This window comes from Chiloscyllium plagiosum, chromosome 36 (genome assembly GCF_004010195.1).
Source record: "Chiloscyllium plagiosum isolate BGI_BamShark_2017 chromosome 36, ASM401019v2, whole genome shotgun sequence".
Taxonomy (NCBI): Eukaryota; Metazoa; Chordata; class Chondrichthyes; order Orectolobiformes; family Hemiscylliidae; genus Chiloscyllium; species Chiloscyllium plagiosum.
Window position 1 is genome coordinate 9,790,698 of NC_057745.1, and position 22,939 is coordinate 9,813,636.

The 22,939-nt window shown below is 38.7% G+C and overlaps 1 long non-coding RNA gene across 3 annotated transcripts in view; it reads right to left on the bottom strand.

Annotated features, from left to right (window-relative positions):
- The window catches only part of LOC122540936, a 186,360-nt gene that overhangs the window by 134,661 nt on the left and 28,760 nt on the right, over positions 1–22,939 (bottom strand). For 2 of the 3 annotated variants that reach the window (XR_006309461.1, XR_006309460.1), the window contains exon 2: positions 19,651–19,730. The exons of the other annotated variant lie outside the window; for it this stretch is intronic. This is a non-coding gene — a long non-coding RNA (uncharacterized LOC122540936). The remainder of the gene's footprint in view (positions 1–19,650; positions 19,731–22,939) is intronic. 3 annotated transcript variants of the gene reach the window in all.

The window sequence follows — 22,939 nt, forward strand, 5'->3', positions numbered from 1 at the left end:
CGCACCAATCAACCACACCGCCCTGTGGCCCAATATTTCAACTCCCCCTCCCACTCTGCCGGGGACATGGAGGTCCTGGGCCTCCTTCACCGCCGCTCCCTCATCACCAGATGCCTTTAGGAAGAACGCCTCATCTTCCGCCTTGGAACACTTCAACCCCAGGGCATCAATGTGGACTTCAACAGTTTCCTCATTTCCCCTTCCCCCACCTCACCCCAGTTCCAAACTTCCAGCTCAGCACTGTCCCCATGACTTGTCCTACCTGCCTATCTTCTTTTCCACCTATCCACTCCATCCTCCTCCCTGACCTGTCACCTTCATCCCCTCCCTCACTCACCTATTGTACTCTATGCTACTTTCTCCCCACCCCCACCCTCCTCTCATTTATCTCTCCACCCTTCAGGCACTCTGCCCGTATTCTGATGAAGGGCTTTTGCCCAAAACGTCGATTTTACTGCTCCTCGGATGCTGCCTGAACTGCTGTGCTTTTCTGGTACCACTAATCCAGAATCTGGTTTCCAGCATCTGCAGTCATTGTTTTTACCTACAATGTTGGTTAAGGAGTCAATAATTGCAATGAGGAGAGATGATATCTCAGCGTACACCTCAATTGAGGCCATATGTGTGGAACTTAAAAGCAAAAATGAAAAATCACATTGTTGGGAGTGTACTAAATGTGATAAACCCCAAACGGTCAGGAAGAAATAAAACTGCAGATATGTAGGCAGTTTTCAGAGAAATGTAAAAGCAAAATGGTAATAGCACCAGTCTTAACTAGGATAGACAATGTGTAAAAGACTTAGAGGAGGTGGAATTCAAAAATACATCCAGTAGAGTTTTTAAACCAGGAATTAGGAAGTTCTACAAGTGACTGTGCTGTGCTGCACCTAATTTTAGGAAACAAAGTTGGGCAAGTGATGGAAGTGTCAATGAGAGAGCATTTTGGTGATAGCAACCATGACTCACCAAGATTTGAGGTAGGCATGGAAAAGTACAAAGATGGACCAGAAATAAAGGTTTTAAATTGGACAAAGGCCGACTTTAATGCAATAAAACAGAATTTTTTAGGTATATTAGGAACAAGAAAATAAACAGAGAAAGGGTGGGGCCCATTAGGCATGAATGGCAAACTGCGAGTGAAGCCATAGGTGCAATTTTAAATGAATACTTTACATGAGTATTCATGATAGAGAAGAACATTGTAGGTATAGGAATCTGGGGAGAGGACTGTGACAGCCTGGAACAAATTACAATTCAGAAGGAGGAGCTATTCACAGTTATAGTGGGCTTAAAATTGCACACATACCATGGTCTAGATGAGATGAATCCAGAGTGCTGTAAGAGGTGAGGGAGAAGATTTTAAGGGTCCTAACATTAATTTTCAAACACTCTTTGGACACATGAGAGCTGCCTGAGGACTGGAGGCCATCTGATATGCTAAGATTATTTAAGAAAGGTGATAGGATAATCAGGGAACTATGGGTCAGTGAGCCTGACATCAATGATCAGGAAATTATTGGAAGAAATTTGAAGGATAGAATTAATCTCTTCTTGAAGAAGCTAAGTTTAATTAAGGATGGTCATTATGGCTTTGTCAGGAGATATCATTTCTGACAGGTTTGTTTGAGTGTTTTGGAAGGTGACTAGATGTGTTTTTTAGGCTGGTGCAATGGACATAATCTACATGGCCTTTGTTAAAGCCTCGAACAAGGTCTCACAAGGGAAATGCATCAAGATCGTAAGAGTTCATGGGATCCAGGACAATTTAACAAAATTGGCTTAACGGCAAGGGCAGAAGGTGGTAGTCAAGATTGTTTTTGTGACAGGAAGGCTGTGTCTAGTGACATAGTGTAGGATCTTTCGCTGTCTATAGTGTACATTAATGATCTAGATGTGAAGGTAGAAGGCTTGATCAGTATGTTTGCAGATGACATGAATATCAGTGGAGTGGTAGGTAGTGAGGAGGAAAGTCTTAGACTACAGCTCAATATAGATCAGCTGGTCAGATGGGCAGAACAATGGCAAATGGAATTTAATCCTGGAGAATGTGAGGTGATGCAATTTGGGAGGATTAACGGGGCTCGGGAGGACACATGAATTGTAGGACCTTAGGAAGTACAAAGGATCAGAAGGACCTTGATGTGCATGTCTACAGATTCTTGAAAGCAACAAAACCTATGGATGAGGTAGATAAGAGGCATATGGGATACTTGGTTTAATTAGTTGGGGCATTGAATACAAGAGCAGAGAGGTTATGATGAAGCTATACAAGATATTAGTTAGGTCACAGCTGGAATATTATTCCACATAAAAGGAGAAACTAGATAGCCAGGTGTTATTTTCCTTAGAACAGAGAGGCTAAGGAAACCTGATTGAAATGTACCAAATAGTTGTGGGCGTGGACAGGGCAGATGGGAAGAAACATTTCCCTCAATAACAAGGAAGCATAGATATAAGGTAAAAGGGCAGGAGGGTGAGAGGTGGTTTAAAGAGATTTCTTTCATCAGAGAGTAGTGAGTATGGGGAACTCACTCCCTAAAAGTGTGGTAGAGGTGGGAACTATCACAACATTTAAAGCATACTTAAATGATCACTTCATTGAATATGAGGATTCAGGCCAAGTGCTGGAAAATGAAACTAGTGTAGATAGATGCTTGATTATCATTGCTGATATGATGGGTCTTCTTTCTGTGCTGTAAAACTCTATGTCTCTGTGATGGTAGGTCTAGAATTGATTAAGCCCATGTCAAGTTTAAAGAAATTGGCAGGAGCACAGAGCAAATGGGCTCATTGTTCTAGTGGACTGTAAAGGCCAGAACTAATTCAGAGATTATGTTGTCAGCCACTCACTGTGGCGTAGTATTGCGGAATGTTGCATTGGCTTGGCACACTTAATTTACTTGAATGTGGCAACTGAGTTGTACACAAATCAAGAGAGCATTTCTAAGCTTTAAGCTTTCTGCCAGAATTTACAGAAGCTTTGATTGGACCAGGGTTTGTTAAAAATTTGTTATGACAGAGTTTTGCTGCAATTAGGTCCAAATGTAGTGCAACTGTCTGAAGAATACAATGTAGATAAAATGAGAAAAACATTCTTTGACAGCTCTTGCATTAAATCTTTGACTCCTAATTGTGCTTAGATTGCAAACTATACATTGGTATCAAGTCATTTTCAACAGTTTCCAGCACTGAGTATTAAACATGCAGTAATTGTAAAATGCAGTAAATACTCATGAGGGCATCATCTAGAAGAATATTTTTGATGTTAGTGTCTTAACCCATGGAAGAACAGAATAAATCCAAAGTTCCTGTTCCTGATTGTTTTAGAGTCTCATCTACTTGCATCTGATCTTGTTCTAAAACAATACACACAAAACTTCCCAAAGGAGCTATTCAGCTGTGATCCTTTGTATAAGCCATGCACACAAAATAATTCTCTGCAATTAATATATTATCAAGAATAAGCACAGTGAAGTTCCATCTCAGTATTTAGAGAGCAATACATTAACTGTTCATAAACTGGCTCCGACTTAGCCTCCCCAATATTCCAGTAGCACTCTCTGCCTGATGCTACACTATACATGTATGGTATTGAAATTTGTGATTGCTAGAAGGACATTAGACCCAATATCCTACCTGATTTTCACTGATTGGTCCTACCAACACTTCTCTTCCCTCCCCAGAAATGTACATATCAATTTCTTGAATTCATCTATATTAAATGCTTCCTTAAAGCAGCCCACTCTTCCCTCTCCAAGCCCCAGTCTGCTGTCAGTAATTCTATGCTGCATCTTCCATGGTCAAAATGTTTAAGCTTGTCTTCAGGCCCAGTGATTCTTTTTGAAATCTTTGTTTCTTTTTCAAACTGCTTCAATTGATATATTAAGTTTTCTTGTCCTAATCTAGTCTGATTATTTCCTTAACCCTCATATTTCTGTGCTTTTTCTGTAAACCCACTGAGCTGCTTGATTTTCTCTTCTGCACTGTAAGTTCCAAATCTATCTGGCATTTGTTTCCAATCTTGTATTACCAATCTCCCTTTCATTCTCCACATCCTGCTCTGTATCTCCTGTTCACAAATTTTCTATACAGATAATTGACAAAGACACATTGAAGGGCACAGTTGAAAATAAGCATTAAGACTCCAGAAGTTCATCTACAATCTGACTGTTTTCAACCTAAAATAGTGGTCAAATAGCATAACATTAATTGTGTTTCTCAGACACTCAAAGTAACTTTGTATTCAGAATTTGGTCACAGCACAAAATTCCCAGGAGAACAGCGGAAATGTTTGAAGGATCCATGAAGTGATCAAATATCCCTGAAGACTCATGACAGTACTTGGCTTGTAACCAACCGTGATGGTCATGCACTTGTGTGAGCACTGAACACATCAAGAAACATCATTCGGAGCAGACAAAGCTAAAGCTGAGACATCAGAGAGCATGGATAAACCTCAACTCATCATCTACCCAACTCTCCAAGTACCACTTGTTCTGCACATGGCAGGAGTTCGCAGATCACACACTGGACGTGTCAGTCATCTTAGATCCTATCAATCGAGAGTAGAAGCAAATTATATACCTTGATCCTGATGGACTAACTAAGAAAAATACTATACTTCTATTTAATAATTAATTTTGCTGTGTATATGTACAAAAGTGCATGAAAATTCAAAGGAGTATCCATTTCAAACCAAAGATTATTCCTTCACTTTTGTGTGATTTTGCTTAACAGGAAGCAATACATTCATTTGAAAGTATGGTCCACCATTTACTTTGACTAAGGGCATTAGAAGGTGGACTATAAGAAAATAATTGTGTTACCACCAGGTGAGGAGGAATTGAATGGCTCCTCTCTTTTTCCACCCCTCATTTGATCACAGCAGCTTTTTGAAAAGGATATTCATTTTGATGTAGTGAATGTTTAACTGTTGATGCACTGTGATCATAAAGGAAAACATTAGACATGTTTTCTTGAGTTTTAAATAAGTGAAGAGAATATTTTGTATAATATTTGATTCGGGCTAAATAAAAGTTAAAATAAGGGTACTAGCTTTCATACACACACTCAAAGTACACAAATCCGGTGATTATCTTGATGCTTTGCTAATGTTGTCAGACATGGTCCCAATTAAGACTTCTGCAAGACAATTATTCTTGGTGAGGTTTTGCAGACAGGTTGTATCTATTTAAATGGAGTTGAAATGGAGGATATATAATTGTGCAAAAGTACTGTCATCTTTGACTGTGATCCCAGGTCACTGGAATGTAGCTTTTAGTTTTTTTTTCTGCAAATTCTGTTCAGATGTTCCAGCCAAAACAATCCAAAAATCAATAGTTTATATGATTCTATAACATTTGAACTACACAGATGAGCGAGGGACTGGGAGGAAGGTACTGGTCTAACTAGCTTGAGCAGAGTAAAGTGGCAGGTAATAATTTAGCATGGTGCATGAGACATAACTGTGCTAGCCCACAAATCCAATTGAATAATTTTCAACTCCATCCAGTATGTTGAAAGTCTGTCTAATTGACAACAAGATTAGGCTAATTACATGGAAAGGTGGTTATGTTTTATTAAATGGTAAAAAGTCCTTTATCTAGTAGGTACTGTTGTAGTATTTCTGAACTGAGACTAGATCAATGAAATTGCTGATCACATCAACAACAAATAAAAATTATTAACAGTTTGAATTTGTAACTAGATTTCACTACTGTACTTGAAAGTTCTGTTCAACAAAATAAGCCTAATTCAACCCATCATTAATTTTCTTGGAGGACTATGATGTATTTTAATTCCTACAGAGTCTTATTCAGACAAAGCCAGTTTTTTGTTAACAAGTCATGATGTTTGTGACTAAAATTAAGTTCCTGTTATCTCTTAGAGCTTCTATGAGCTGAATGCTAGTCATTGTCACACAGAGAAGAAAAAACAGTGGGAATCTAGACTCTATGCTGAGAATTACACTATCACACCTCCAATGACTTTCAAGCAGCATGCAAGTTGCTAACAGCACTATTGTACCAATTCTAATGTGAAGTGTTTGAGGTTTGTCCAAATTTTGCAAATACATTTATATGTGTGTATTGTCACATGAGCAAATTGTGGGTGGCACGGTGGCACAGTGGTTAGCACTGCTGCCTCACAGCGCCAGTCACAATAGGTGTGCAAAAGGTTAAGCTGAAGGATTTTATTTAGTTTGGTATTCAGGCTTGGAACACTTGCCTACTACACTTGAATGCCATCTCCTGTTTGCATCTATAATGGGTTTCAAGACAGCCATTTACAAGCCAGAGACCCGGGTTCAATTCCCGCCTCAGGCGACTGACTGTGTGGAGTTTGCACATTCTCCGTGTCTGCGTGGGTTTCCTCCGGGTGCTCCGGTTTCCTCCCACAGTCCAAAAATATGCAGGTTAGGTGAATTGGCCATGCTAAATTGCCTGTAGTGTTAGGTACAGGGGTAAATGTAGGGGAATGGTTCTGGGTGGGTGCGCTTCGGCAGTTCGGTGCGGACTTGTTGGGCCGAAGGGCCTGTTTCCACACTGTAAGTAATCTAATCTAATCTAATCAAAGGAAAGTTCAGTAACTATTTTGTTCTGAACATTAATATTTTTCTATAGCATTATTAATGCGTCCACTCAGACTTACTCACTTTTTAATGAGCCCTGCTGAAAAGCATATATTGAACAAGGATAAAATCTGGATCAACAGTGATCCCCTGAATGATTTGAGAAACTAGCACTTTCCAGGATTTCAAATGAAGAATGGTCTCTTTGGTGAGGTGACTGATGGATGCCCGTGAAGTGTAAGACATCATGAGCAGGAGAGAAACCCGGATTTAAAATAATAAACAGAATGGATTGCAAAAAGATATTACTGTATCATACATTGGGACATCAGCTCACTGAAAGTTTCAGCACATTGAATCTTTCAACACCCAGCCAAGGCCCCCTATGTAGAGTGTGAAACTGTCGTATCCATATCAAGTGTATAACTGATTTCTTAATGGACTCAACAATTTGCACTTAAGAGTGCTATGCTACATCACAGTAAGTCAACAAATTTGGAAAACAGTGCCTTATACGTGAAGTAAAAATGCAGTTAGTTTTAAATGTTTCCCATATATCATTTAGACTCTAAGAGAGAAGAACAATAAGCTCATCAAACATATTTTTTCCCTGAGAGAGATCAAGTGGTATAAACCTCATCCTACTCTCACAGAAAATGACACCTCACTAATAGGAAAGGCTGCCCTTGTAAATGGCTGTCTTGAAAAGCATTATAGATGCAAACAGGAGATGACATTCAAGTGTAATAGGCAGGTACGTATGTTGGACTGGATACCAAACTAAATAAAATCCTTCAGCTCAACCTTTTGCACACCTATTGTGTCACACACTTTGTTGTATAATATCAATGTGTTGGTGAAGAACTTCACCAATCAGGGTGGATGTTGATGTCATTTCTGCTCTCCTGGGCAATAGTTTACCCCTTTCATCGTTACTTGCTTTTTGATCATTGATACCTATGTTTTCTCTAGCCATCACCACCTCACAGCAATCCTTTTCTCGATTCTATTAATGTTACTATAGCTACTAATTCTCTGAAATAATCAGCAGGATCATCCCATCATCTTGTAATTTGAATTGAGCTGATTTGTATTTTCACCTAAAAGATCCATCAATCTCAATAAAATTTGGTAGAATATGAAATGAGTCCAAATGTGTGAAAGCATTTCCCTAAGGAAGCTCTGAACTCATGCTTTCTTCAAGTATGAAAGCTAAAATTCATGCCATCTATCTAAAGTTCGTCCATTCCAACTCGGGTGGCACTGCTGTCTCACAGCACCAGAGATCCAGGTTCGATTCCACTCTCAGGAGACTGTGTGAAGTGTACACATTCTCCCTGTGTCTGTGCGGGTTTCCTCCAGGTGCTCCAGTTTCCTCCCACAGTCCAAAGATGTGCAGGATAGGTGGATTAGCCATGAGAAATGCAAAATTACAAGGATAAAATATATCATTTATGGGTCTGGGAAGGATGCTCTTCAGAGAGTCTCTGTGGACTTAATGGGCCGAATGGCCTGTTTCCGTACTGTAGGGATTCTATGATCCTTTATCTAGCATTGATGGACATTAGACACAGCATGCTTAAAGAAATGCAATATTGCAAACTATTTCTTATTTTTTTATTTGACTTAAATCAATGGCATAAAAATGCATTCAAAGAAACAGGAAGTATAATAATTTTAGAAACTTAAAATGCAATAAAACACTGAAAAAAATACTAGATGCAAGATCTAATGCTCATTGGGAACTGAAACTCAATGTAAAGATTATTTGTGAGTCACAGTACAGAGATTAGAATGAATACAGTGTGCTTAGGCCCAAAGTTCAAAGGAGGGCTGTGAAAGAATGAAACAAAATTCAGGTGTGATATGATTACTTGCACAACGTACCGGTCATCAAGTTACTCAAGCTTTTGTTTTAGATATTGCACTGCTACAGGTTGATGCACATAGGTGTTGTGCAATGCTTCTAGTTTATCACAACCCAACTTTGAAGAAAACCATATGGATCCTTTTCCTTTTGCAAAGCTTGCTGATGCTTTATGTTAGACTGTCAAGTCCAATTTGCACATAAGCCTTGTTACTAAGCATTGGACATCAGATGAAATTCCATAACTTTTTTGTAAATTAATTTTGATTGCTATAATATTATTTTACTAGACTGTCAGTAAAAGCAATGGTTGATTTTTGTAATTCTGCTACTAATTGTAAAAGATAATCCTTTTAATATTATTGCAAAATAAGCATTTGAAAATGGAAACAGCATATTACAATTGCAGAGAGGGAGATAATTAAAAAATAATTGTGAAATAGTGATAATCAATTGCATGAACTATTACATTTTTATTATCAAGAAATTCAAGTGAAAGGCAGAGACCCTCCGTGTAGTACTCACATAAGAGTGAACAAAATAAGAGACCAGAAAGTAGTAATCAGGTGAACCAACCTTGGATTTTACAAAACCTGTGAAGAAGGACAACACCAGGTTATAGTCCAACAAGTTTAATTGGAAGCACTTTCAGAGTGCCGCTCCTTCATCACAACCACCTGATGAAGGAGCAGTGCTCTGAAAGCCAATGCTTCCAATTAAGCCTGTTGGACTATAACCTGGTGTTGTGTGATTTTTAACTTTGTACACCCCAGTCCAACACTAGCACCTCCAAATTGTGAAGAAGGAAATACTGAGGAAGGCAAGGAATTCCTCAGTTTTGGCCTGAGAAGTAATTAATTCAAGGGCATAAATTCGGCTGCAACTTCTGGATTGTATCCTCTTCAGAAATTTCTGATCTTTGTTCTCTTGAGAATACCTTCACAGAAAGGTTTGTTATCTACTACAGTTAAGGAACATGACAAAGCAGTTCAATAAACTAGAGTGTAATTATACATCAATTTTCCAGCAGCAAGTGAATCTTTGTACGCTTCACGTTCATTTCAAAGGAGATCTATAAAGGAGAATTATTCCAAATATTAAATATTACTTTACAATTATAAGACAAGGAGCTTTTAACTTCCTTTCATGTTTTATCACCAGGGAACTGATTCACACTAGTCACCTGTACATCACAAAAGTGACAATTGTTTTTTGGAGCAATGTAAAACTATTTGATCATGCTGGGGACTATCATACTGTTACATGACATTTCTTTCATTTGCTAGGTAGTATGTGTCAGTCTGACACTCACTGCAAAAGCCAATGGGTTGTTGCTGCAAGTCCAATTTCAGGATTTAAGCTCATAACCTAACCTTACAGATAGATGAGCTGTCATCTATCTTTTAGATGATATCTGTTTGTTGAGTGGAACATAAAATATCTCATATTGGAGTTTGAAGATGACAAAGGGATTCTTCTGATGTTGCAGCCAATGTTCTTTCTCAACAAAGGACAGTAAAAACAGATAACTGCTACCCATTTTATTTGCTGCTTGTTGAATATTACAGAACACAATTTGGTTACCAGCACTATGAACATAATTATTTGGCCATCATCTCATAAGGAAGCTATATAATGCTGTGCAAAAACTTTCTCCTTGACGACCACATTGAACATTATCAGAAGTGCACCAATAATAATCAAGAACAGCAACTGACTTTTATCCATACTAACAATGTAACAACATATCTTGAGGTCTTGCTGACACTCCAAATGAAATCAACACATGTAGGAGCAAATTACAGCAGATACTGGAATCTGTACTGTACAAATGTTGGAGATCACAGCAGGGCAGGCAGCGTCCATGGCGAGAGAGCAAGCTAATGATTTGAGCTTGGATGACTCTCGACTCAAAATGTTAGCTTGGTCTCTCTCTATGGATGATGCATAATTTGCTGTGATCTCCAATATTTGTTATTTTCAATGAAATTGACACAGATCAGGAATGGAATTTTACATCCTAGGGTTTCTGCCACGGAGTTCCACAAGTTCAGGAAGCCTTGTCTTCAAACAGTGGTTTTCTGTCCACCAATAGGTTGATCAAAATTCTCATACTTGTGTTGAAAACCTACCATGGACTTGCCTTTGAAACCTCATCCAAGCTTCAAACCTCGGAGAATTCTACATTTTTCTAACTCTGGTCTTATGCATATCCCCAACTTCCTCTCTTTCACAGTTAGTGGAGCTCTGTCTTCAATGATTTAGGTCCTAGCATCTGGAGTTCCCTCCCCAAAACTTTCCATTTTCCTCTCCTTCTTTACAATGCCATTTTATATCTGGTTCCCAATTGAGATCCCATCTGATGTTACTATTGGACAAATCAAATCCTAGAATGAAATCTGGCTTGATAGATTTCTTTTGAAATGTAATTGAATGTGGTGGTCATCACTGAAACATGGACACACAAGACAGCAGATTTTCTTCATCAAAAGCAAACTAAATAAAATATACAGTTTGAAATATCTTCAAATACACATAAAAACAAAGTCTCATCTATTCCATTATATTAGCATCTTATAGTGTTTCAAATCCAAAGAAATTACCCTCTATATCAAAGCTTTGGTTTGATTTAAATAAAAGCAAAATACTGTAGCTACTAGAAATCTGAAACAAAAGATGCTGGAGAAAGTTAGAGGGCTCATGTGTGGAGACAGAGAGAGAGTTTAGATTTTGGGTCCAGTATGAGTCTTCAGTTCTGAAAACTCTGTGAACTTTTAAACTCTTCACAAACGTATGCCACTGGTTTGAAATCCAAATGCTAATAATGATATTTAAATGTCTCATTTTTTGATTCAGTGTTAATTGGTTTTGTATGATCACACATAGCAACTCACATTCTCCTTCAACAGCACCATACAAACCAATGACCTCTACCAACTAGAAGGACAAAGGTTAGCAGATGACTAGGAACATCAACACGATAAGTTTCCCATCAATTTGCACCCCATGCTGACTTAGAACTATATCACAGTTCCTTCACTGGCGTTGGATTAAAATTCGGTAACACCATTCCTAACAGGTCTATAAGTATACCAAAACCACACAGATTCAAGCATTGAAGATAGTGTTCACTACCACCTTCTTAAGGCAATTAGGTTTGAGCAATAAATGCCGGTCCAGTATTGTACTATGTTAAACTGTTCATATCAAAATATTGGATGTTCTCTAAGTTTAATTTTCTTTATAAAATGATTTATTAGACTTCCAATTGACATAATTTCAGTCTCTCAAGAAGATCTTCACCTGCTTTCACTATGTTCTCTGGATGTTTCTGAAAAATTCACGGGTATGGTGACAATGTACCAAATCACTATGTAAATTAACAGCCATTTGATGCTCTATAATCAAGGCTCCAAGCCTGTAAGGAAACACCTGTCCAGAGTTTGAGATGATCCATGATCCTAGTAAGACCAGCTTTCGAACCAGATTTGCCAGGGCTGAGACAGATTGCCAGATGTGATGGATTGAGTGGTGCTCTAGCTAAATGTTCAGGTTTCCTCCACAAAAAGTAACTTATCACTGAACTACTAAGGTTCCTGAGTATTTTTCTGAACACATCAGAGTAGATCTGTTTGCACTTGTGCATCCTTCCCAGATTAAGCTGATTTCTCACTATGAGCACACCACTAAAGCCCAAAAAATGGCCCGTATGCAGAACTCATCTCTATCACCTCAAGGGACCTTACAAGGGACTTAAGACAAGTTCTATGAAAGTAGCATTTAACTGGAGTATGGATCATATAATCTGAAAGTTAAAAAGGGCCATCAGAGAATTGTAATATTTATTAGGCATCCTGCCATAACATTAGGGGTGGCATGATGGCTCAGTGGTTAGCACTGCTGCTTCACAGCACCAACGACCCATGATTTAATTCCATCCTCAGGGAACTGTCTGTGTGGAGTTGCACATTCTCCCCGTGTCTGCATGCGTTTCCTCCTGGTGCTCCAGTTTCCTCCCACTTTCAAAAGATGTGCTTGGTAGATAATCAAGGGAAATGCAAGGTTACAAGGAGAGGTTGGGCGTTGGGTCTGGTTGGATGCTCTTTGGAGGGTCACTGTGGACTCAATGTGGTAAATGGCCTGCTTCCATACTGTAGGGATTCTATGATCAGTTGTAAGTTTGCTCGCTGACCTGGTAGGTTGGTTCTCGGACATTTTGTCACCATTCTAGGTAACATCATCAGTGAGCCTCCAATGAAGCATTGGTGTTCTGTCCTGCTTTCTAATTATGTGCCTTGGTCAGTTAAGGTGGGTGATATCATGTCCGGTTCTTTTTCTCAGTGATTGGCAAATGGGGTCCAATTTGATGTGCTTATTGAAAGAGCTCTGATTTGAATGCCAGGCCACTAGGAATTCCCGTGCATCTCTGTTGAGCCTGTCTTAGGAGATGACGACCGGACCACTCCGACCCCTTGGCATCATGGTAGCCCACAAACCTGCCAACACACTTAAACAGCTACTGATGAACCTAAAGGACCTTGTACCAGCAACCAGCAAACCAATGTCATTTACAAAATACCCTGCGAGTTCTGCAACAAACAATATATCGGACAGACAGGCAGGAAACTAGCAATCAGGACACACAACTACTAACTAACCACCAAAAGACATGACCAGCTATCACTAGTATCCTTACATATAGACAAAGAAGGACACCACTTCAACTGGGATAACACATCCATCCTAGGACAGGTTAAACAGAGACATGCACAGGCATTGCTAGAGGCCTGACATTCAAACCAGAACTCCATCAATAAACACATCAATTTGGACCCCATTTACCATTCTCTGAGAAAAAGAACCGGAAATGGTATCACCCAAATTAACAGACCAAGACACATAAATAGAAAGTGGAACAGAACACCAGCACTTCAATGGAAGCTCACTGATAATGTTACCTAGCATGGTGAGAGCAAACCTACCAGCTCAGTGAGCAAACTTATAACCTGAACCTCAACCTGAGCTACAAATCTCAAAAATCAAGGATTCTATGACATTCATTCCAGCAACATTCATCCCAGATCTGAAGATCTGAAGATCTCTGAGCAGCTATGCTTTATCCACCCAGTTGAACACCTGCTAACACCCATGGGAATGATGGTCCTTGACAGACCGGTCATCCGCGAAAGTCTCAGACCAAATGGATGCTATCCTGGATTAATTGATATTTTAATATCAACCTGCTGAGATGACTTAATGCACACTTCTAGAGCAGGTGGGATTTGAACTCTGGCCTTTTGGCTAGGAAGGAGTGCTATTACTCTGCCACAAGAATCCCCACTGCAGTTGTGTTAGACAAATCAACTAAGTGTGTTACAAGGTGATAACCCTCTCACAGAGCTTGCTTGTATTTGGGAAAGTCCTATCCAAGCAATCTTTATCTTAGTGTTCAGGTACAGAATGGAGACTTGTCAACAGACTATAGCATTAGGCTGTTTACATCTGCTATTCACTGAATCATGAGATTACCCTGTCGAGGAAAATTTACTTTCAGATGAGCAAAACTCAGATATTGCACTTGTAGGAAATTATTGACATAGGGATGCAATGAAATTCTTTTACTAAAAATAAGTTGGAAGGATATAAATAAATGTCATTCCCAATGAACAATGAAGGGAAATAATTGACACATGGTAATACTGTGGAACCAGCACTTAAACACCACAAACTTTTGTTATGGGTTGCAGATTCAATCAGCCTATAATTTGCAACTCAAGAAAGCCACAAAATAATGATCTGTGCTAACTCTAACAGATCAATAGAGAATGGATACTGTAGATTGTACAGAGCATTTCTCAGTTGAACAGATGATTGGCATGGAGTCAAAACCTTAGATCATGACACCCAACTGTGCACCAGAACATGCAATTAGAGTGATGTGAAGTGGTTTTTTTGGTTGCTTTGCCATTTGGGGCATTGTACAAGCTTGTTATAATTAGTGATTTCTCTTCTGAACCTTTGGAGTTTCCTGGTGAGCTTCAGGAAAGACAGAATTTCAATTAGTGGAATAAAAAAACTATTATTGGTTACCCAGAGTCTTCATTCGTATCAGGGCCTGTCTGACCTTATTACATGTTCCCAATGGACAAGGAATGGAATAAGAAGTTTACCCAAATTAGATGCTTAAGTGAACCATTGACCATCCTTTGAGTTATTTAATTATCTACTAACAGCTGTAGAATTTTAGAGCGTTCAATACATTATGTTTGTTATGGTATTTAGGTATTATTTTGTGATTTCAGACATCCAATGTCTTTCAATTCTGGCATAGACATTTTAAAATATGCTGTAGATGGAGTTTCATAACTGTTTGCTAATATGGGAGAAAATACAACAGTTCTACTTAGTGTAAATTAATAGCTATCTCTTGCACATTAGCCTTATATAGTCCGAGAGATAAGTTGGTAACAATTTGAAACATATTTGCTGCAGGAGTTCAATTTTGTTTTTATTTCGATCTGAATGAAAATTAGTAGATAGTTAAGCCATGAAGCTACATCTGTGAGTTTGAATCCTGTGTTGTCAGATTGAAGTTATAGAATTAATTCTTGACAATATAGTGGCTTTAAGAGGTTATTTTGTCCTTTCTTTATGAAGAAAGGTTGAGACAGAGGTGTCGAGCAATTTTCTCCAAGCCAATAAAGTAAACAACTTGTGAGGCCTTGGGTTTTTTCTGAAAAGTTAAAACAAGCAAAACAGCCTGAATGGGTGGGGTCAAGTTCCCATGGATCCTGGATTTTTGTTTCAGTTTTAGTTTTAGCTTGCAGTAGCAGTTGCTGGGGTCTTGAAGCTGGATTTAGAAGCACTGATTCCTCTCTCTGTTAAAGCTAAAAGCTTTAGTTCTTTTCCAGCTATTGAAATTGCATGTGAGACAATCTATTTACTGAATTTATCTTTGCCAAAGGTGTGTTTATGGTCTGTTACTAATTTGGAACAATTAATTAATAGTAGTTGATATATATATATTATTTTGTTAAGCATTTCAATAGAGTTACAGTTAACCCAATTTTTTTCTTGTCTGTATTTTAATTATAGTGTATTAATAAAGTGTATTTTGTTTCAAACCTGTTAGTTTGACCAATCAAATTGCATTTGGAATACAACATCTTACACTTAGTCTAAACTCTAACTTTTTCTTATTTTAAAGCTATGTTCTTAATATATTTTGAGGAGGTTTGGTCTGGTCAATAACAACTCCCATTACTGCACTCAGTCAGCTGTTCTTGGCCCTATTCCCACATGCATCCAGAATGCTATTCTTGTTGTTATTTAATTTACAAGTTCAGAGCGATCCTTTATCAAAAATAATGAATAGACCCCCCCATTACACTTTGAAGTAAACTGTGATTATGTTTCACTCAGTCAGAAACCATGAAGATTGCCACCAGCAATGTATTATAGTGTAACTAGCCCCTTAGTTTATATCTAGACCTAAATTAACACAAATTGATTCCTCAAAACTTCTCCAAATCATTCCTTAAAGCTATTCCGAATTCCAATTGAGGCTGCCATAGTTATTGCTGATCTGGCTTGACATACTCCATCACCTTTGTAATGACAAAATCGCAGCACAACTGATATAACTTAGATTGTATTGTCCTCACAAGCAGGAACAAAGAGGAAACAAAAAAACAGAAATTTATGGAAAATCTCAGCAGGTCCAGCAGTATCTGTGGAGCGAGAAATGGATGCTGCTAGACATGCTGAGGTTCTCCAGCAATTTCTGTTTTTGTTTTGGATTTTCAGCATCTGCAGTTCTTTGCTTCTTTTGTTGTTGTTGTTTAGAAATTAAAAAGGGATTCAAAATAAAAGACATCTTGTAGGTTTCTGATAGCTCACCTGACCAGGATATGATTCAGGCTAAAAAAGAGCTAGTTTCAATCCTCAGTGTCCACTGGAGTTAGCTCATTTCACTTAGGGTGATGATAGTGATGTTAGAACTGGGAGGAAAGGAGAGGAAAGGAAAGGTAATGTTCCTGCTCCTCATGACAGGCTCATGAATGCTGGGAAAGAACAGTACCAGGAGAAAGTGAGGACTGCAGATGCTGGAGACCAGAGTTGAAAAATGTGGTGCTGGAAAAACACAGCCGGCCAGGCAGCATCCGAGGAGCAGGAGAATCGACGTTTTGGGCATAAGCCCTTCTTCAGGAAGAAGGCTTATGCCCGAAATGTTGATTCTCCTGCTCCTCGGATGCTGCCTGGCCGGCTGTGTTTTTCCAGCACCACATTTTTCAACAAAGAACAGTACCAGCTTGTTTCTAACAGCCTGAGCAACACCCCTGTCTTGGGACATACATGACAAATTACCTTCCAATCAGGGCAGTGAAGGACAACAATTCAGATAAATAACCCATTAAAGAACAAAGATCCAAAGTGAAGTAGAGAAAAAATGTAAATACAATGAGGAGTGGAAGGAGGAATAAAGAGTGTGCAATTATATAGCACTGTTCACAACTTTAGTATATCCCAAATGCTTTACAGGCAATTAAGTAGTTTTGAAGCATATTCCTAATTGTAATATTAGATACACAGTAATCAATTTGTAAAGAGCAAGGTCCCAGGAACAGCAAGGTGATCCTTTGAATAGTGATCATGTGAGGGATAAGTTCTGACTCAGATACCAAAGAGAGCTTCTCTGCTCTTCTTTGAAATTGTGCCATGACCTCTTTCAAGTCCATCCGTGAGGACAGATGAGGCCTTGCTTCAACTAATTAACTGCACATCTGCGCCACCAACACTGCAGCATTGCTACCACTGAACACTGAATGATACCAAATAAAGGAAAGTAAAGTAATTTTATTTCCTCCAAAGCAAATGATCCACATTTAGTTTTCCTTGCAAATTCTGGCACTTTTAAGAAGTGGACGTTCAGTTCTTACAAAGTGTCACAATCACTGACTTACAATTCTGATATAGATAAAAACAATTTGTTTTCATTCTATTGTATGATTAAGTAGACAATAATACATTCAATCACACCAGTTGAAAATAATTTGTCAAATGCTACAACTAATATTTTTCTTGTAGTCATTCACTTTTCTGAAATAACCTAAAATATCATTTTCCAGATTTTGAACTCCAGCCTCCCCACTCCAATTTGCCTATCAGACCAACACATCCATGTCAGATGCCATATCACTTGCTCTTCACTCCTCCTTAGAACATCTTGACACCAAGAACAGCCATGTAAGAATCCTACTCATTGACTACAGTTCAGTCTTTAACACCATTATCCCCTTGAGACTGATTACTAAACTTAGTGATCTTGGACTAAACCACCTTCTCTGCAACTGGATCCTTTGTTTCCTGACCCACAGGTCACAATTAGTGAAGATTGAGGACAATATTTCATCCTCACTAACACTCAACACTGGAGACCCCCCAGGGGCGCAGACTCAGCCCCCTACTGTACTCACTGTATACCCATGACTGCATCACCAAATACCAGATTAATGCCATTTACAAGTTCGCTGATAACACCACCATAGTCGGTCGAATGTTAGATGGCGATGAAACAGACTACAGACAGGAGGTGGAAGACCTGGAAAAATGGTGCACAGAGAACAACCTAGCTCTCAATGCCAGCAAAAGCAAGGAACTCATTATTGACTTTCGACGGAATGTTACTCATGCCCCCCTACACATTTACAGCACAGAGGTGGAATGAGTGGAGAGTGTCAAACTACTGGGAGTGGTCATCCACAACAAACTTTCTTGGACTCTTCATGTGGACGCACTGATTACAAAGTCCCAACAACATCTCTTCTTCCTCAGGCAGCTGAGGAAATTTGGCATGATGGCAAATACCCTTGCCACTTTTATAGGTGCGCCATAGAGAGCATTCTGTCTGGATGTATCATTACATGGTATGGCAGCTGTACCATTGAAGATCGGAGATGGTTACAGAGAGTGGTGAACTCGGCCCGGACAATTACAAAGGCCAACTTCCCATCTATTGAATCGATCTACCAGACCCGCTGTCAAGGAAAGGCCACCAGCATTCTCAAAGATCCATCCCAACTTGGCAATGTTTTTCTACAACCTCTACCAGAAGCCTGGTACCTGGTACCAGGTACAAGGTACAGAGGTCTGAACACACACACACACACACACACCAGCTGGTTTCAAAACAGTTACAACTCTACTGTTGTTAGAATACTGAATGGACCCACAAACTCTTAACATTCGCCTGTACCTGTTTTTTGTTTTTGCTGCTATTTACCTATTATTTACTTATCTATGCTACTTAACTCTGTGATCTGCCTGTATTGTTCACAAGACAAAGCTTTTCACTGTGCCTCAGTACACGTGACAATAAATTCAATTCAATTCAATTGAAATGCTTCCAGCCATTGCTGCAATCCATGAACAGCTGAATAAAAGTATTAATATATCATATAGAAGCCACATTTGAAATCCTAAAAGGGAAAACTTCAATAGTTGAATATTGAATTACGGAAATGCTTGCATTCAAAAGTGAGTTTATATTATTGGCATTCAGATGTGAGTTTTTGCCATTTTTGTTGTTGTCATGATTTTAATGACTCACAAATTACAGTGGCAGCACTGTGCATCACGGACAAGATGCACTGCAACAACTCACTCACTAGCACATTCTACTACCTAGAAGGCCAAGGGCATTAAATCCAAGGGAACATCACCACCTGCAAGTTCCCCTTTGAGCCACAAATCATCCTGACTTGACACGATGGTGCTGTTCTTCACTGTCTCGGTATCAAAATCCTGGAATTCCATTCCTCTCTGCATGAATGCATGCCTACACCCCAAGGACTTCAACAGTTGAAGAAGGCAGCGAACTATCACCTCTTCAAAGGCAATTGCAGATGGACAATAAATACCATCCCAGCCAACATAATCCATAGTCCATGAATGAATTTTTAAAAATGATTTAAGACAAATGGTTCAGGGCAAATGAATGCCATTTCTGGTGCAATAAGACTTAATATGTTACTATATTCAGCAAAAATCTCATCTAGTGTCAAAATTTATTCTCACTAGACTGCTGTGTATTAAAAACTATAAGCTGTATTACTGAAATCACACAAGATTCATGATAATTAATGCATATGATATTCAGGAATATGATTCATTTGTTTATTTTTATATATCATTGTTTGAACATTTTACTCACAAATTGAAGAATTAGTATAGGTCCAGATAAATCAAATGTTGCATGAAGTACTTCAGGTTTTGAGTTGCTGAGAGAATGTTCTACAAAAGAAAAATGATTAATTTGGTGGAATGTATGATGTTACAGTGAAATGCTGCCATTTGATTTTGTGGCTTTTATCTGGAGATGAAATGAGTTGGAATTGAATAGTGAATTGTGTTATGGTAATGCTGTGGTCATGTCACTTGCTGAGTCATCAGGGAACCCAGCTTAATGCCCTGAGGATACCAGTTCAAATCCTGCCATGATAGCTGATGGAACTCAAATTCAATTTTAAAAATCTAGAATTGAATATTAGTTTCAGTAATAGTGGTTATGACTTCCAGCAAAAGAACTCAACCATTCTTGATGGATCCGGCCTAAATGTAACTCCAGAACCACAATAAGGTGGTTGACTCTTAACTGCCGTTTGAAATGGCTAAGCAAGACATTCAAATGAGGGTAAATACATTTGGCAATATATGCTGGTCATGCCAATGTTGCCCACATCCCAAGAAAGAAAAAGAAATCCATGATTGGGCAGACTGTACATAGCAGGAAACTTGACCAGTAAGATGATAACAACAGCAGCTTGTATTTATATAGCACTTTTAATGACATAAAACATCACAAGCCGCTTATAAACTAAAATTTGGCACTGAGACTCAAATGGGCAGATGGGCTAAGTCTGGTCAAAGTGCAATTAACATCAGGAATGTTTGCATGTCTAGAATTGGATGAATGCAGATATCTCAAGGGTTAGGAGTCTAAAGCAGATTGCAGAGATAAAATGAGTGAGTTGTTTAAGAAATACAGATCTTTGTATGTTAAATAAATAAAACATTTAAACAATATTTATCCAAGGACATGTACAGCAGAACCATAAAATATGACCTTTAGGGATGGAAATCTGCCATCTTTTTCTGGTTGTCTCTAATCTGGTTGACTCCAAACATACAGCAATGTGTTAGGTTCTCAACTGCCTTCTGGGTAATTAGAAATGAGCAATAAATACTGGCCTGGCCAGCAATGTCTATATCCCTTGACTGGATTGTTTAAAAAATTATCTTCACTTTCCTCCCTCAAAGATGACTTTAATTTACTTCAGTCAATTATTACACTTTCCAGGTATGATTTGTACAAATAAAGCAGTTTTAAGTACAGTGAAACCTCCATTGTTCACACTTTTCAACATAAAATATATAGAGAGCATGTAACTAGTGCCATTGTATTTAGAGCAACATTTTGTACAACAGGAGACTAGAACACAGAATTCCTAGAAAATGATACGACTGATCATCATAGTCTACTATGGATAGCATTCAAGTGATATCATAAAATAACTAATGTGCAGTGAATCCTTAATCTCTAGCTGCAGCAAGCAAGGAAGCTATAAGTCTGAGAGGCTTTAAGAGATCAATTTCAACATTCTACATTAGATAGATTGATATATCGATCAGCAGATTGATGGATGGATTGGTAGATAGAGATACATAACAGTATGAAATGGTATCTAATTTTGACTGGCTTGTCTAACATTTTACTACTATAATGGTTGTTTGATGTTAAGCTTGAGTCCTAAAGGCAGAGCAGATTGCAGATGAAAGGGAGGTTGAGAAAAATGTTGAATTCCACAGTGTTTGGACCTTAAAAATGAACAAGCAAGAGGAGGAAGCAACACATTGAGTTTTGATTTCATTTCTATGTTTGAACTCAGAACTAAACATAAATATCACTCCAGTTTAGGTTTATTACAGGAAATTCCTCATAAAGAGCTTGATGTTTCATTGAAATAAGGTTTGAATCTTAATAAAGCAATGAGGAATCTTCAAGTGACTTTCTATTTTTGAATTCAGTACAATGCAAGCATAAATGAATAATTTTATTTTAAATTACAAAATGGTCGCATACACTTTTAAAAAGGAAATGTCTACAAGCAAATGCTCTGTTAATTAATATTGTTAGCATTCTCTCTACCAGTACTAACCCTTCCCATGAAATATGCCATCATTACATTTGTCTTCAAAAAACACTCTTTACCATCATTTCTTTGCAAACTGAAATTGCATTTACAGCTTTGCTTTTCACTCCAGCATCTTTGAATATGTTGTCACCTCCTGAACCTGTGTACATTTTTCTTGCAAGTTCACTTTTAAAACCCTTCGATCAGGCTTCGGCCCTGACTTGGCATTGACATAGCCCTTATCAAAGTCATCAATTATATCCTTTGTAACTGTAACATCAATAAGTTCTCCTTCCACAACTTGCTCTCTGAGCACTATTGACAGAGAGACCAAATTGTTGACGAACTTAACGCCCTACTTGACTCTGAAATGAGCTTTCAATCTTATATGCTTTCCAGGCACAAAGACCACCTACTTCATCCTCCACATAATCATCTGCCTCAAGATTTGCCTCAGCTCATTGTTACTGAAACCATTATCCATGCCTTTAGATTACCCTTAAACTTGACTATTCCAGTGGTCTCCTCAAACGCCATCTGCATTCTCCACAAACTATGAGCCCATTCAAATCTCTGAAGTTTATAACTTCTGTCAAGTTGTATTCATCCATTATTCCTGTGACCAGTAGCCTATGTTGGCTCGAATCCAGCCGTTTCTCAATATTAGAATTCTCACCCTTGTTTTCAAATCCCGCCATGACTTATATCTCTCTAACACTGTAAGCTCTTCAGCCCTGCAATTTTGTCTGTGTTCCTCCAATACCGGACCTTTGCATGGCCCCAATTTTATTCACATCACCATGATCCAAAATCCAGAATTCCGTCTCATCCGTTTCCCTTTCTTTGGTACTCCTGAAATCTATATCATCTGTTCTATTGTTTCTTATTATGGCTTGACAGTACTTGGTAATAGCATCCAAGGAGCAGTAAAATCGATGTTTCGGGCAAAAGCCCTTCATCAGAAATACAGCCACCACCAGGGATATATTTCCCTCCCCACCCCTTTCTGCCTTCCGTGACTACCTGGTCAGGTCCACGCCCCCTACAACCCACCCTCCCATCCTGGCACCTTCTCCTGCCACCACAGGAATTGCAAAACCTGCACCCACACCTCCTCCTTACCTCTATCCAAAGCTCTAAAGGAGTCTTCCACATCCATCAAAGTTTTACCTGCACATCTACTAATATCATTTATTGTATCCGTTGCTCCCGATGTGGTCTCCTCTACATTGGGGAGACTGGACACCTCCTAGCAGAGCGCTTTAGGGAACATCTCTGGGACACCCGCACCAATCAACCACACCGCCC